We start from the raw sequence: 16,237 nt of genomic DNA, 5'->3' as shown, positions 1-16,237 counted from the left end.
CCCTCTTTTTCTTCCTTCTAACTGTGACCCAGCTAGCTAACTGATCATCCTCTTCTACCAGTGACTCCTCCCGCAACTTCTCCACCGTTCTATCTAAACTTCGCTCGAGATTGTGAATCTCCCTCAGTCGCGTAACGGTTTGCTCTAGATCAGTTACCTGGGCTTCCAGGGCAACCGTTCGCACACACCTCGTGTAGATGTAATCACACTGGGCCAGTAGCTCCAGGTGTGCATACATCATGCACGACATGCACTGAGTGAGGTCCCCAATCACAGCCCCCCCCCCCCCCCCCCATATTGTTTGTAAGGTCTAACTCCCTGTTACTCTCAAAGAAAAAGAAGCAAAAAAGAAAAAGTAGAAGCAAAACAATGTAGTTAGTAGGACAAATACTATTTGGTGCACTATAAGGATAGTTTTAAAAGGGTCATCTAATTTCCATTGAGCTACGCACAGACTGCTGACACTGCACAGAATGGGAAAAACATTTGATGGTGAGTGTGATGCGAATGGTTTTGCAGCTGTCCACCACTGACTGAGAGGAATTTTCACACAGCGTACAAATGCAATCACACACTTGCATGGGGCAAATTTTCAGTCCCCCTGGGTGGGGACTATCTGATCGCAGGACAGTGTAATTTGCAGCACAGCAATCAGGTCTGAATTAGGGCCCTCATTCCAAAATGATCGTAGCTGTGCTAAATTTAGCACAGCTACGATCATTCACACTGACATGTGGTGGTACACCCAGCATGTCAGTGCCGCCCCCCCCGCAGAAGTGCAAAGGCACTTCCAGAGTAGCTCCCGACCAGCGCAGCCGGGAGATACTAGTCGCTCCTCGGTTCGCAGTGGCTGCGTATGATGACACGCAGCCGCTGTGGACCACTCCCCGCATGGTCCAGCCACGCCTGCATTGGCTGGACCGTGTCCACGAAATGGCAGCCAAAAGCTGCCGTTCTGCCCCCTCCCGCCCAGTGACCGCCTCTGCCTGTCAATCAGGCAGAGGCGTTCGCAGCCCAGCTATGACCTTCGGCTGTCTGGCTTGCGCCGGCGCACTACTGCAGATACTACTGGGATATAGTCTATGAAACTGAATATACTGTAGGATGAGATAAAAGAAATGTAGGATGTGATTTATCATATGGGAAAGACTCAAAACCAAATGTTGTCAAAATGTAATCAAAATAACATTTCTGCTTTGTATAATGCTTTCAACTGAATTACTAGTCAATGCAGTATACATCTCTACAGTGTACATAATACACACCTGAGGGCTTGGGACACCCTCATCTCTGGATTAGCACCCCACCCACTGCCTCTCAGGCTTTTAAACAGGGAACCAGCACATGCTGACTGAACAAAAGACATAGGTAAGATCCTTTCAATTATGTACAAAGTCAGTTTGGGGGTGAACTTTTGGGGCGTGGAGCTCCCTGTATTGCGCTGGCTGGGTCACTTTGGGGCTTCACCACCAGGCCCGCCATCAGGGGGGTGCTGGGGGCACAGCTGTCCTGGGCCTGGCCTCTCTGAAGAGAGAGGAGGGCCCGGGATGCTCATGCAGCCGCCTGCCCGCCCGCCGCCGTCCCCGCCATTCCGCCGCTGTCCTCTGATACTCCAGCAGCTCTGTATTGAAAAACATCTCTCCAAAATGACTGCCGCCACAGAGGAGACAGATATTCAAGATACTAGAGGAGCCCTCTAGTATCTTTAATAACTGTCTCCTTTGAGGCGGCAGCCATTTTGAGAGGGACATTTTCAATACAGAGCTGCAGGAGGATGAAGGACAGCAGCAGAACAGCGGGGACAGAGGTGGGCAGGCAGCAGCATGAGCATCTTGGGCTCCCCAGACAGCAGCACATGTATGTATGCATGTGTATATAATATATATATTTAAAAAAGAAAAGAAAAATTAGGTGAGATCTTGAGGTGTCTGATGGCAAATTTAAAAATTTCAACTAAAATAAATAAATAAATATTCCTACCTTGTCAGTCACGGGCCCCACAATTTCTGGTGGCAGCCCTGATCACCAACTTACATTTATTTTTAACACTTATATCACCTTGTGTTTGTTTTATATTTATGTAGCATTTTTCACATATCTTTTACACTTGTAACGCTGCTCAGCTAAACCTCACTTTCTAACACTCTGACACCTTACTGCTGTCCTCTTTCTTTCTTTAACACTCAGCAGCCTCTTTCATTTGCTTAACACTGATCTTTCACTCCTATCCTTTTTCTGTGTGATGCCCTGGGGTGGTGTGGCTGGGGTAGTTTGGGGGTGCTCTGTGCCCCAGAGGCGAACCCCTATAGTGTTAGGGACCTGTCTGACGGGGTCACCGCGAAGTAGGTGGGCAGGCTCATATACTGGCAAATATATGCCAAGGACCTAGAATATTATGGTTGTTATAATTTTAATGGTGTTTGGTGCACCTGTACCCTTGTTTCTATATTGTAGTACTAAGTCCCAGCAAGGTAGCACATCCCATTATAAGAAGCTAGAAAGTGCAGTCCAGGCCCACTCTCTGTAGTGCCAAGATAGAAGAGAGGAACTCATTACCCAGACCCAGGCTTGTTGGATGGGCCCGGGTTAGTTGATGAGGGGGACAAATGTCTATAGGCAGTGCTGCAGAGGGGGACAAATGTTCCTTATTCTGCAGGGCGGCACATAGTATTTTTTTCAGAGAGGCATGGGAAACATTTCCCAGATTTAGTCAGGGTCCTGTCCTCCGAGTACCCAGTACCCGCTCTGCTCTCGATGACCGTGGTCAGAATAAGCCAGAGGTTTCATACCCAGGATTACATAAACTTTATTCCTGCATTGCCTAATGTCCTAGACATAGTATGTATGTCAAGGACATTAAGGCCCTCTTTCCTCTTGTTGTCAAAGTTCTCTTCTCGCCACAATTTACTCACAGCTCTCTCCTACTCAGCGACCATCTTTATCTGCATTTTCTCCTGCTGGTAAAGGCTCATCTCTATCTATGTCCGCCAGCCCCTAGTAGTAAGCCGATCACTCCCTCTCTACTTACATCTAAGCTGTATTATGTATTGAGACTTGTGGTGCTCTTTGTTACCTGTACTCTATTTTTGTTGTTTATTTACTGCAATGTTACGTCCTGTCTCCGTGTACTGTTCTGTTGTAAGCCCTTTGTACGGTGCTGCGAAACTCTTGTGGTGCCTTTTAAATAAAATGTAATAATAATAATAATAATAATAATATTATGTTTGCAGTGTTCAAATAATATAATTACCAGAATTTATAATGAAAGGGTAAAATAAATTATTAATATTCAGCTTCATTGATGATTACAATAATAACAGATACAGACAAGAAAACTGAGGGAACTAATATCCAACCATCCAAAGCGGAAAGTGGAGATGTTGCCCATATCAATCAATCATTCAATCAATCAATCAATCAATCAGATTCTATCTATAATTTAGTTTATTCTATAAAATGATCGGTGAAATATGATTGGTTGCTATGGTAAACTTCTCTACTTGTCCTCTACAGAAAGCTTGGCGCATCTACCACCTTAATCCCTACTGGGAAGTACAGAACCAACTCTGTGATCCTAATGCTGACAGTCTTAAAAATCCCATCACTTGCTTCAATCCAAGATGAGGTCAAAACAGTGGGAGATGCGGGGATCTCACCTCATGGAAAATGTGTGCATGCATAGATAATGAAGAAGCAGCTACTGTATCTCTTTCTGTTACATTAAGTGTAGATTAGTTTGTCTAGTCAGCCTAATAATGACATAACACAGTCTCAGGGACTATAGAATATACAGGTTGAGTATCCCATATCCAAAATGCTTGGGACCAGAAGTATTTTGGATATTGGATTTTTCCGTATTTTGGAATAATTGCATGCCATAATGAGATATCATGGTGATGGGACCTAAGTCTAAGCACACAATACATGTATGTTTCATATACACCTTATACACACAGCCTGCAGGTAATTTAATATAATATGTTTAATAACTTTGTGTACTAAACAAAGTTTGTGTACATTGAGCCATCAGAAAACAAAGGTTTCACTCTCATTAAAAAAATTCAGTATTTCTGAATATTTTGTATTTCAGAATATTTGGATATGGGATACTCAACCTGTACTGCTGAAGTGGTTTGTATCTGCAGATAAACACTAGCTCTAGCATTCCTGTACACCTAGACACTTAGGGGGTCTATTTACTAAGCCTTCGATGGACAGAGATAAAGTGCCAGTCAATCAGCTCCTGTCTGTCATGTCACAGGCTGGGTTTGAAAAATGACAGTTTGGGAACTGATTGGCTGGTACGGCTTAGAAAATAGACCCCATACTTACACAATTGCATATTCTTTTAGGAAAACTGAAAACAGTGGAGGAAATGGAGAACTGTTCAAATTTTCTGAAGAAGAAGAAAAACGTGTTATACTTTTAACCAAAGAAACAGAAACTAGTTTCTCCTGGTTTCATTAGAAAAGGGTAAAGCAATAATTTAACATTCCAAAAGATTGCTCCTATGATCAACTAAACCAACTGTCAGGATCAGTTTCAGCCACAACTAATTATTTCCCTGCACTACTGGCATCAGCTGTGCTCCATTGCAGATTATGGTTTCTATCCTCTCATATTATTCTATGTTCTTCTGATATCTTCAAAACTGCTGCATTGTCTACATTTGTAATCAGCTTTTTGAGCAGAATATGAAACATGATTATTCACTTGACTTATAATACACAAAATCATACTTTCTTGGGTACAGTTGTCCTCTTAGGTTTAACTGGTGATCCTTCTCTCCAAGCATTTCTTTCCCTGCTATTTATTGTCATGTACATCCTTGCTATTGTGGGAAATGTGAGCATCATAATATTGGTTAGGCTTGTTCCTAGTCTCCATACACCAATGTACTTTTTCCTGAGTCACTTGTCATTTTCAGATCTCTGTTACTCTTCTGTCATCACACCCAAGCTGCTGGACATCCTGATTGTTGGAGATACATCTACGTTATACAGTGTGTGTATGGTTCAACTCCTTTTTTTCAGTGTTTTTGGCAGTCTAGAGTCTCTTATACTGGCGTTGATGTCATGTGATCGTTGTGTGGCTATAAGCAGACCATTGCTTTATCATCATATCATGACTGGATCTGTCTGCAGACAACTAATAGCGAGCTCCTACTCTGTTGCCATAGTGACATCCCTATTAAATGCTTTCTATGCATTGCAACTCTCATTTTGCAGTCCTATTAGAATTCACCATTTTTATTGTGACTATCCCCCTCTGTTACAGCTCGCGTGCTCTGACACATCTGTAAACGAACTTGTGCTCTTATGCTCAGTGGCTCTAGTAAGTGGCATATCTGTGGTTACCATTATCACATCCTATGGCTGTATTATATATATTGTGCTTGGTATTCGCTCCACGGAGGGCAGGCGTAAAGCATTTTATACCTGTTCTTCTCACCTGACTGTTGTCCTCATGTTTTATGGCACTATATTATTTATGTACCTGCGACCGAGTGTACAATATTTTTCGGATCAAGACAAAGTAGTGTCTGTTTTTTATACAGTGGTTATTCCTGCATTAAACCCTATAATCTACAGTATGAGGAACCGGGAACTGCATACTGCTGTTAAAAAGATTATAGGAAGAGTACATATCATTTTCTAACTAGATATGCACCAGGAAAATCCTCCTAAATGTACTGCCTTATAGCAAAGGCCACTAAACTATTAGTAAAAGCCAGGGACTATCCAGAAAAACCATGTCTGTTAGTAGGCATATGTGTGTGTTACTTCAGGCTACTGGCAGTTGTTTTGTTTTTTAATGTTTTGCTTAATATTAATAAAAATTGTTTTATTCAAATTTGTTTAGGTAATTTGTAAAGAGAGTTGTACACAAAATAGGCTGATAGGACAGTAAACTTTTGTGTAACATGTTATCACAGCATGGTGGAGTAATAGACTCATACTCCTTTAACAATGCCAACCCGGGTTCAGCCTGGTCCACTTAAAACATTTCAAGCCACGTCACAGTGGCTTGAAACCCCGTTTACACCGCAGGCTGAACCCAGTTTATTGCCAGGGCTTCCCTCTGCCAGTGCTTGGAGATTACATTACCTCTAAGCCATCTCTCCATAGGCTTGTAACAGGACCCGGTTCACCTGTTTACATTGCCCCGTAACCCAGGTTCAACCCTGCTCACTACTTCGGTTGGATTGCCAGGTCAGTTGACCAGTTTTTTTTTGTCAGCAACCCTTTTACACTGAGGCATGACCCGGGTCAACTTGGCAATAACACGGGTTATTCGAGCAGTGTAAAAGGGGTGTCAGTTTATATCAGTATACTGTGGTCAGGAGCCAGAGATCACAGTGAACATAATTGATCTCACAGGAATAGATGGACTGGGCTGCAACACCAATGCAAAAAAGGGGAAGGGGTCTGGGCATAAATGCAGTTATATAAGATGCCCAATCAACACCAGAACTTGTCCCATAAACAGGAAATACATAGAAACACAATTTAAAAACAGTAGGTGAAGTTCAAAGGTGCTACATCGTGAGGATACTAAGTAGACAAAAGTAATTGGACACTGACAGCAAGCAAATGGTTCAACCAAATTTTACTGACGTCAGTACTTTGTAGGGCCACTATGGGGGTAATTCCAAGTTGATCGCAGCAAGATTTTTGATAGCAATTGGGCAAAACCATGTGCACTGCAGGGGAGGCAGATATAACATGTGCAGAGAGAGTTAGATTTGGGTGTGGTGTGTTCAATCTGCAATCTAAATTGCAGTGTAAAAATAAAGCAGCCAGTATTTACCCTGCACAGAAACAAAATAACCCACCCAAATCTAACTCTCTCTGCAAATGTTATATCTGCCCCCCCTGCAGTGCACATAGTTGTGCCCAACTGCTAAAAAAAATTCCTGCTGCGATCAACTTGGAATTACCCCCTATGTGCAATCATTATTACAGACAGCATTCTTGGCAAACTGTCCGCAAGTTCGTGGACAACAGCAGGCGGTATGTTTTGCTATTCCGTCTAAAGCATAGCGACCAACTGTGACACTGAAGAGGGTTGAGTCAGTCTAGAATGCACTCGTCGCTGCAATACACCCAGAGGTTCTCAATGGGGTTAAGATCTGGACTCTGAACTGGCCAGTCCATCCGGGTTACCAAATTTTCTGTATACTAGTCCAGCCTCGCCCTGAAAACATTGCGCAGTCTACGATGATCCCCATTTCAAGCTCTGTTCGCTCCTTCCAGCAAGCTATTTCTTTAGAGAATGATCTAATCAGTGCCCCTCTGCCCGTTTTATACTTTCACGAACATGTGTCTGCTACAGGAGCACACCATTTCACTTGTGCGGTGGAATGTGCAATCACTTTTGTCTACATAATGTATAATCTATAAGAGTAAATGACCACTAAAGATGTCTATTTTTGATGTTTGGGGTCTAGATATGTTTTCAGGGACAGATTTCATCATCTTGCAAGAATATTCTTTTCCTCAATGGGGTGTGAACATAAAAAGGAAAAGAAAACCAAAAATGTTTAGTAATTTCTTGTAAAGTAAATGTGGTTGACACCCCCAAACACACTCAAATAGGATGAATCCCGTAACTAATCTTCAATACTGACAGAACTTACAGTACTTACCTAAATAATGAATGCAAAAATGCATGTAAAGGTATCTTTATATTTTCAGTATGGATGCTCCAACATCTGACACCCTGGTGCTACCAACACCACGTGATCGAGTAACAAAAGGTGCGTACCCCACTCACTAAAACAAATGATGGTCAAAAATAAAAGGTTTCTTTATGTGTGTACAGATTGTAACCATACCATACTCACAAAGTTCACCAGTAGATCTTTCTCATCAAGGTATCTTTGGGAGCCTCAATAACCATTAGTCCTCAGTAACTTCTGCATAAGGTCAGTAGCAATTTATTATAATAGGTAATTCTGAGGTTAAATATGATTTCAAAAGTAAACTCCAGTAACCTGAAGCTCAACATAACAGTCCACAACAGTCACAAAGCATGTATAAGTTCAGTCTGGCGTACACAAATGGGAGGTCCGACCAGATCTTCAAACCTTGGGTTGTGGGGTCTCCGTTTCTTGGGTTCCCCCCAGCTGCGGTGCTTGGTATCCTTGAGCTGTGTTTGCTCATGCAGCCCTGAGTCTCTAACTCTATAAACTGTTCCTCTACTGGTGTGGTAAGTTTAGGTCCCAGGGTGATCTAACCTCTTAGCTGCTCGCCCTGCAATTCCTATTTCGTCCCATTAGTGATGGGTACTAACTTAAGAGATGGAGTTAAGGTTCCGTATTATGCCGCTCTAAGTCTCCCAAGCAGCCTACCCAATACCTATTCAGGTGAAGGTATAGCCATCTGAGATTACAGTCCTGCATCCTGTTATTGATTCTGTGCTAGGCTGTCATTCAGCATTGTCAGGATTACCTCTGACTTCCCCAGCACGTCTACACTCTGTTCTATCACTCCATGGGCAGACCACTTCTCAGTTCCAGTCATAAAACTTCAGCTGAGCTCAAGGATCCCAACACAGATCACATATATCCTGTTTCCATGATAGGAGGTCTGCGCCACCAACCAGGCTGTGTGTGGAGTATCTGAATTGAAATTTTCTTTAAGCAACTTCGTTCAGGATGTCTCCCAGTGCCAAAAAATGTAGTGATCTGAAGGCACAGGCTGATATGTGCTGGGGCGGGGGGGAGGGGGGGGGGACACAGACAGAGCTTGAATGGAAGAGCAGTGAGTCAGAGGATCAGCTTTCACCGTGCACCTGCACAGTTACTAGCCATTTCTGCTCGCCAGTGATTTCTGAAACTGCAGTGATTTTGGAAGCTGTACTGATTTCTGTTCTGTAAGTCAGTCTGCTCCTGATGTACCCCATTCCAAACAGTCATTTACTCCGAATTTGCATTGTTATCCAGGTATGGTAGTGTTCCTCTCAAAGTTTCCCTCCTTTAGTATACAGTATCACATTCAAACTAAGGACCTAATTCAGCAGCAAACATTTTCTCTAATGGGCAAAACCATGTGCAGTGCAGGTGTGGCAGATATAACATGTGCAGTGAGAGTTAGATTTGGGTGGGATGTGTTCAAACTGAAATTTAAATTGCAGTGTAAAAATAAAGCAGACAGTATTTACCTTGCACAGAAACAAAATAACCCATCCATATCTAACTCTCTCTGAACATGTTATATCTGCCCCACCTGCAGTGCACATGGTTTTGCCCATTAGAGAAAGATTTTGCTGCTGCGATCAGGTCTGAATTAGGCCCTAAGTTTGCTTCTTTTCACATCTCACCCTTCAAAAGTGTGGTCCTTTTCAGGACCATTTACTGTTAAAGCACAATCACAGACTTAGTTTCATAAAAGTCATGCCACCAAAAAAACGATCCAGTCTGTGTCACAGCTCCTCAGCTGCTAGAAGCAAAAGAGTGGCAAGATGTGAGGAGACTTCAGAGGAAGTACAAACACGCTTGGCAGCTCAACAAGAGAGATAAGCAGCCACTCTAGAGAATCACTCAATGCAAGGCTAGCTCACCAATCTGCTGATGCTGCAAGACATGCAGCATCCAGGGTGTGACTGAATGCGCCATCGTTGCCTGTGCAAGGCGATCACAGATTGGGTTTGGGTCACATGGGACCTGGCCATTAGGGGAATCAGTTTTACCTTCATTAACAGCCTGTTACTAACTCCACCCACTGTACAGTTGGCGAGTATTTTGCGGCCACTGCCAGGCTCCTACCACCAGCACCTGGAATCGATTATCTCCCGGAACCTAAATACTGCTTACTGCTTTGTATGCATAGACACTATGCTGCCACACCTCCTGGTTGCTGTTAGCTGACCCCCACTGGTCACTGAGCAGGTCCCAGCATCAGTAGCTGGCAAAAGGCAGAGCTTGGAGATGCTGGGCTCACTCCAGAACAGGCAGACTAACATTAGTTAGTTACAGGATATGGATGCACTTGTTGCAAAGGCAAGGTGTTTATTGCTCAAAAAGTCTTAAAAAAGACCCTTCCCTTTTGCAAGGGGATACCACATAGAAGATGTTTACAGCAGTTCCACACTTCAAGAAGACACAGAAGATGTACATAATCTGAGCCTTGCAGGCCTTCTTTTTATCTCAATCCAACACACAATACCGCGAGGGGTAGTTCCACCCTCTGTCTTCTTAACCAATCAGGCTATCTCACAAATATAAATAAATACAGATAACATTTCAAACGAGTTAAAGAAATGGCTAAAGCAATGTCCTGCTTTCCCTCCATATACACCAGTGCCAGATTAAGGTTCACATGGGCCTGGAGCTGAAATTTATGAAGGGCCTATTGTGTGCCTCTGATAGAGTGTGACAGTCGCTGCGATGGTGTGACTAGTGATGTGACCAGTGTGGTGTGGTCTAAATAGGGGGTGTGGCCATCTCCACAAAGATCATAGCTAGTGTTTACCTTTAACCACTTAATAGTTAACTACTGTATAACAATAAAAAGTTGACCACCATATAATACAGAACATCCGTGACCACAATATCAAGCATGGAGCATCGCAGTGCCCTCCATATAATACAGAGAGCTATATCAACATGCAAAGAAGGATGAAGGGCAATGATGGGGCAAAACAGAGCAGATGTGGAAAGATTACAAAAGATAGGGGCAATACAGAGCAGACAGGGAACTAAGGGCTCCTGGGACACACTTACCGACACAGACAACACTTACTGACATAAACCCCCTACTGACACAAACACACTTATATAGACACGCACACACACACCACTTATTGACACACACCACTGACACATACTGATACACGTTACTGACAAACACCTACTGATACACACATTTATTGATTCAGACACCACTTACTGACAGATACCCATTACGGACACAGACATCACTTATTGGCACATATTTAATGACAGAGACCCCTTACTGACACAGATACAACTTACTGACACAAACACACCTTACTGACAGATGGCACTTACTTACACAGACACCCCTTAATAAAACAGATTCCACTTACTGACATGGTACACTGATACAGACACACTTACTGGCACATACACACTAAAGGTGCATACACACGAAGAGATATTGGCCCTCATTCCGAGTTGTTCGCTCGGTATTTTTCATCGCATCGCAGTGAAAATCCGCTTAGTACGCATGCGCAATGTTCGCACTGCGACTGCGCCAAGTAACTTTACTATGAAGAAAGTATTTTTACTCACGGCTTTTTCTTCGCTCCGGCGATCGTAATGTGATTGACAGGAAATGGGTGTTACTGGGCGGATACACGGCGTTTCAGGGGCGTGTGGCTGAAAACGCTACCGTTTCCGGAAAAAACGCAGGAGTGGCCGGGGAAACGGTGGGAGTGCCTGGGCGAACGCTGGGTGTGTTTGTGACGTCAACCAGGAACGACAAGCACTGAAATGACCGCACAGGCAGAGTAAGTCTGGAGCTACTCTGAAACTGCTAACTCGTTTGTAATCGCAATATTGCGCGTACGTCGGTCGCAATTTTAAGAAGCTAAGATTCACTCCCAGTAGGCGGCGGCTTAGCGTGTGTAACTCTGCTACATTCGCCTTGCGAGCGAACAACTCGGAATGAGGGCCATTGACTATGAGAGATTGTGACTGAGCGTTATGTACTAACTTTCTGAGCGAATTTGACTATATAGTCAAAATCGCTTAGCTATATCACTCCGTGTGTATGGACATTTACTGACAAACACACTTACTGACAACCAAATTTACTGACATAAACACCCTTTACGGATACCACTTACTAACACAGACACCCTTTACTGACACAGATTCCACCTACTGACAAACATACTGATAGTCAAACTTACTGACACACTGATTCACACACGTATTGATGCAGATATCCCTTACTAACAGATACCACTTACTGACACACACACATACCCCTTACTGACACACACGACAGATACCACTTACTGACACATACCATTTACTGAGACAGAGACCACTTAATGATCGATACCGCTTACTGACACACACATACTGACTCAGATACCACTTACTGACACAAAAAATACAGATAAACTTACTGACAAAGAAACCACTTAAATATGGGAGAGGAGACCCCCAAGCCTGGTGTGTTCTGCAACTCGCCGGGTTTTGCATGCCAGCTCTGCTCTGACATCCATGGAAGCATGGGCGATCCAACGCGCAGTTTTCCAATGGACGGTAAACTGCACATGTGCAGAACAGGTCCTGCGATCGCATCGTAGGGATGCGAACGTCTCTGCCTGATTGACAGGAAGATGCATTCAGAGGGAGAGGCAGGGGAGGCCGACGTTTCTGGAAACGGGAGTGGCAAGGCTAAGGGCTGTGTCCCAGACGCAGTTTCCTTGGCCACGCAAGCCGCACAGTGACTGCTAGTCTGAGTAAACTCAGGCTTACTAGCCTGCAGTCACAGATGAACATCGTGACGGATGGTTGCTATGTTCATCCAGAACTGCGATTGCATCACAGTTTAGAGATCGCAAATACAGGAAGGAGGTGGTATGCACCTCCACCTGCATTTGCATTGCTAAGTATTGCATTTGCAAAGCCCTATGTTCCCTACCACATGTACACGCACACATTTACACACTAGAGTTAATTTATGTCAAGAACCAATTAACCTGTGGGAGGAAACCAGAGCACCTGGAGGAAACCCACACAAGTATGGGGAGAATATACAAACTCCACACAGAGCCATTGTGGAAATCAAACCCACAACCTCAGTGCTGTGAATAAATGGAGTCATCTGTAACTTTATTATACATAAATGACCTTTAATATGAGAGAACTCCACCCCTCTATAATACACTTTCAGATTATTGACACAAGTTCCATTCTATGACAATACCAAGCACATCCTACATTAAGTTAGACCCATACCAAAATTCTGACAATACCTGGGGTTAAATAACATGAACCAATTTCATTTTTGTGCAATTTCCCTATAAAAAAAATATTTATACAGTATTTAATTCTTATATGCCTCCTGCCTTCACTCCTTATATAGGCACGGATTCAGCTTGTGTTGTAGTCTTGCGAAAAATCGGCCGCCCTGCATGCATTTCAAGGGAAGCCCCTTGTCAGTTGCCGGGCCGACATGTTTTGGATCGCAGTGGCTGCAATGAATGTTACGCAGCCTGCCCCACAAACGGTCCGGACACACCTCCGTTGCCCGGACTGCACCCCTGCATCACCGAATCAAAACGCTGCCCACACTGGGACTTAGACTGCGTGCAATCACAATCTTAGACTACACGCATGCCCGCAGCGGTGTGCATGCTCAGAAGTGCTTGCACTTCTGCTAACGATACTGAATCGGGCCCATAACGTCTCATTAATATGTGCAACCTGTTCCCTTTTATGCTTAATTTAATGTGTACTTTATTTAAGTCACGCGCTCTCCCCTCACATATATATATTTAAGTTGTACCCCCGGTCTCCTCAATTTGTGTCCCCTGCCCACCCTAATATATTTATATATTTATCTTGTGCTTCCAGTTCTCCCTTATATAGTTAACTTATGCCACTGTCCCAGCGTTAGATAATATTGTTCTGCCACCTGCACCCCACATTTATATTTAACTTGTGCCCATCCTTCCCTTATATATTTAACTTGTGCCGCTATCTAATCTTAAATAATATATTAATGTATGATTTTATTAATTTATGCCACATGCCTCCATACATATTTAATTATATCGTCACTTGTCCAGTGATATATATTTAGTTTGTACGCACATCCCCCCTTTTATATTTAAGTTGTGCCTCCTGAGTGACCCCGTTTATATTAAAATTGTGGCCCTTTTCCTCCTTATATTTAACTTATGCCCACTAACCACCCTTTTATATATTTGTATAACTTGAGCTTCCTGTCCCCCCTTTTACAATATCATTATTTAACTTATGCCCCCTGTTCTCTAATATATGTACTGATGTTATGACACCTACCTTGCTCTCCTGCTGTGCTGTAACTGTTGAATTTATTATGTGCAGCCCCACACCATACAGGGTAAACGGGTGGTCTTCTGTATGCCGACTGACGGGATCCCGGCGCACAGTATACCGGCGCCGGGATCCCGACAGCTGGCATACCGACACTTATTCTCCCTCGTGGGGGTCCACGACCCCCCTGGAGGGAGAATAAAATAGTGTGGCGCGCGTAGCGCGCCACCGTGCCTGTAGCGTGGCGAGCACAGCGAGCCCGCAAGGGGCTCATTTGCGCTCGCCACTGTCGGTAAGCTGGCGGTCGGGCTCCCGGCGCCGGTATGCTGGTCGCCGGGAGCCCGACCACCGGCATATCGTAGTGAACCCGGGTAAACTGAAGGGGCTTACTGTGTGCTGCCAGTGCCACAAGCCACATCGAGTGCGGGGGCGAAGCTTCGGGTGGTCTGGGGGCGGGGCCTCGGACGGGGCTGGGGGTGGAGCTTCAGGCAGATATAGGCAGGGGAAGCAGCCCGTTCTGGACAGGCCTTAGGGTAGTCAGAAGTCGGACTTTGGCCAGCCGATCAGGGGTGGAGGTGAGTGAGCTGCTGGTGATGACAGGATTTTTTTTTCTCCTGTCAACACTGGCTGCACTAGAGGGAGCCTGTGGACCTATTTTCAATGGGGGGCCTGGAGCTGCAGCTCCATCCGCCCCATTGTTAATCCGGCCCTGATATACACATATACAACTCAAACCAGTTTTCATTCCTAAAGCAGTCTGATTTAACATACTGTACTGTCTCTTTCACAAATGTACAGATAATATAACTTGAATTTAAATTTCATCCAGACCTTCTAGACACATTACATTACAATATCCATTTCAATTTCATCCAGACCTTCTGGACACTTTACACTGCAATATCCATAGATTTTTTGGGCAAGGAGAAGATGGATACAAGTTTCAGGTCATTGAGGGTCTCAGAGTTACATCACTGCAATTCCTGTGATGCCACTGCACAAATCTTTTTTGAAAGTTGGTGCACCAATCATTCTGTTTAGATGCTCCAAAGCTTTGCAATGGTACAAGACTTTTCATAAAAACTGTCAAAGCCTATATAGTTAGAGCAACTATCAATGCAGGAGATGGTAAAGTAACTGACTCTTCTATCACCAAAGTAATCAAATCGAATGCACATTTATTTAAAACTGCCAAACAGCAGTGACAGAATTTGTTATTATAGTGCCCTAACGTTGGAGCAGGGCCGGCTCCAGGCCTACTAGCACCCTGAGCGAAAGCATGTAAAAGTGCCCCCCCCCCCCATGCGCGCGCGTGTCCCAGGAAAAGTGGGTGTGGCCTCTTGGAAAGTGGGCGTGGCCTCATAACTTCATATTATTAGACTATAAATAAATATGTTTTCACACCCCTCTACGCACACAATTAGCAGCCTTACACATAACAGCCACAGTAGTGTTCCTTACACACAATGTCTCCATTATAGTATCAGATACACATAATGTCTCCAGTATAGTGCCAGATACACAATGTGCAGTGCCAGATGGACATGATATGCCCCCCAGCAGTGCCAGCTACACACAATATGCCCCCCAGCAGTGCCAGCTACACGATAGTGTTCACTTTTTAGGGCAGGGAGGGCACATTTTTAAGTTAGGAGGGCAAAATGATGTACATACTGTAATGCTTGTTGCTCATCTACCTACATGGTAAAGCATGGACAGTGCGCGCCAAAGGCGTTGCTTCGTGGGGAAGGTGCGTGGCCACATAATAGTGGCAATTCGCATTACACCACACAGTAGTGCAGTTAATACACACTGCACCAGGTAGAACCTCCTAGACACTTTGCGCCAGGCAGAGCACGTTAGACACTTTGCGCCAGGCAGAGCACGTTAGACACATTGCCTAGCCACAGACGCCTAGCGGGAACACTACATGATATGCTCCCCAGCCGTGCCAGCTACACATGACATGCCCCCCAGCAGTGCCAGCAACACATGACATGCCCCCCAGCAATGCCAGATACATAAATGGCCACACAGTGCCAGATATGTAGATACAGAAAAGCCCCCACAGTGCCAGATACAGAAAAGCCCCCACAGTGCCAGATACAGAAAAGCCCCCACAGTGCTACATAAATGCCCCCAGTGCCAGATAAATGCCCCCACGCCAGATAAATGCCCCCACAGTGCCAGATAAATGTCCCCACAGTGCCAGATAAATGTCCCCACAGTGCCAGA

Source organism: Pseudophryne corroboree, chromosome 2 (assembly GCF_028390025.1).
Source record: "Pseudophryne corroboree isolate aPseCor3 chromosome 2, aPseCor3.hap2, whole genome shotgun sequence".
Classification (NCBI taxonomy): domain Eukaryota; kingdom Metazoa; phylum Chordata; class Amphibia; order Anura; family Myobatrachidae; genus Pseudophryne; species Pseudophryne corroboree.
The sequence above is the reverse complement of the archived record's forward strand: the minus strand, read 5'-3'. Positions refer to the sequence as shown.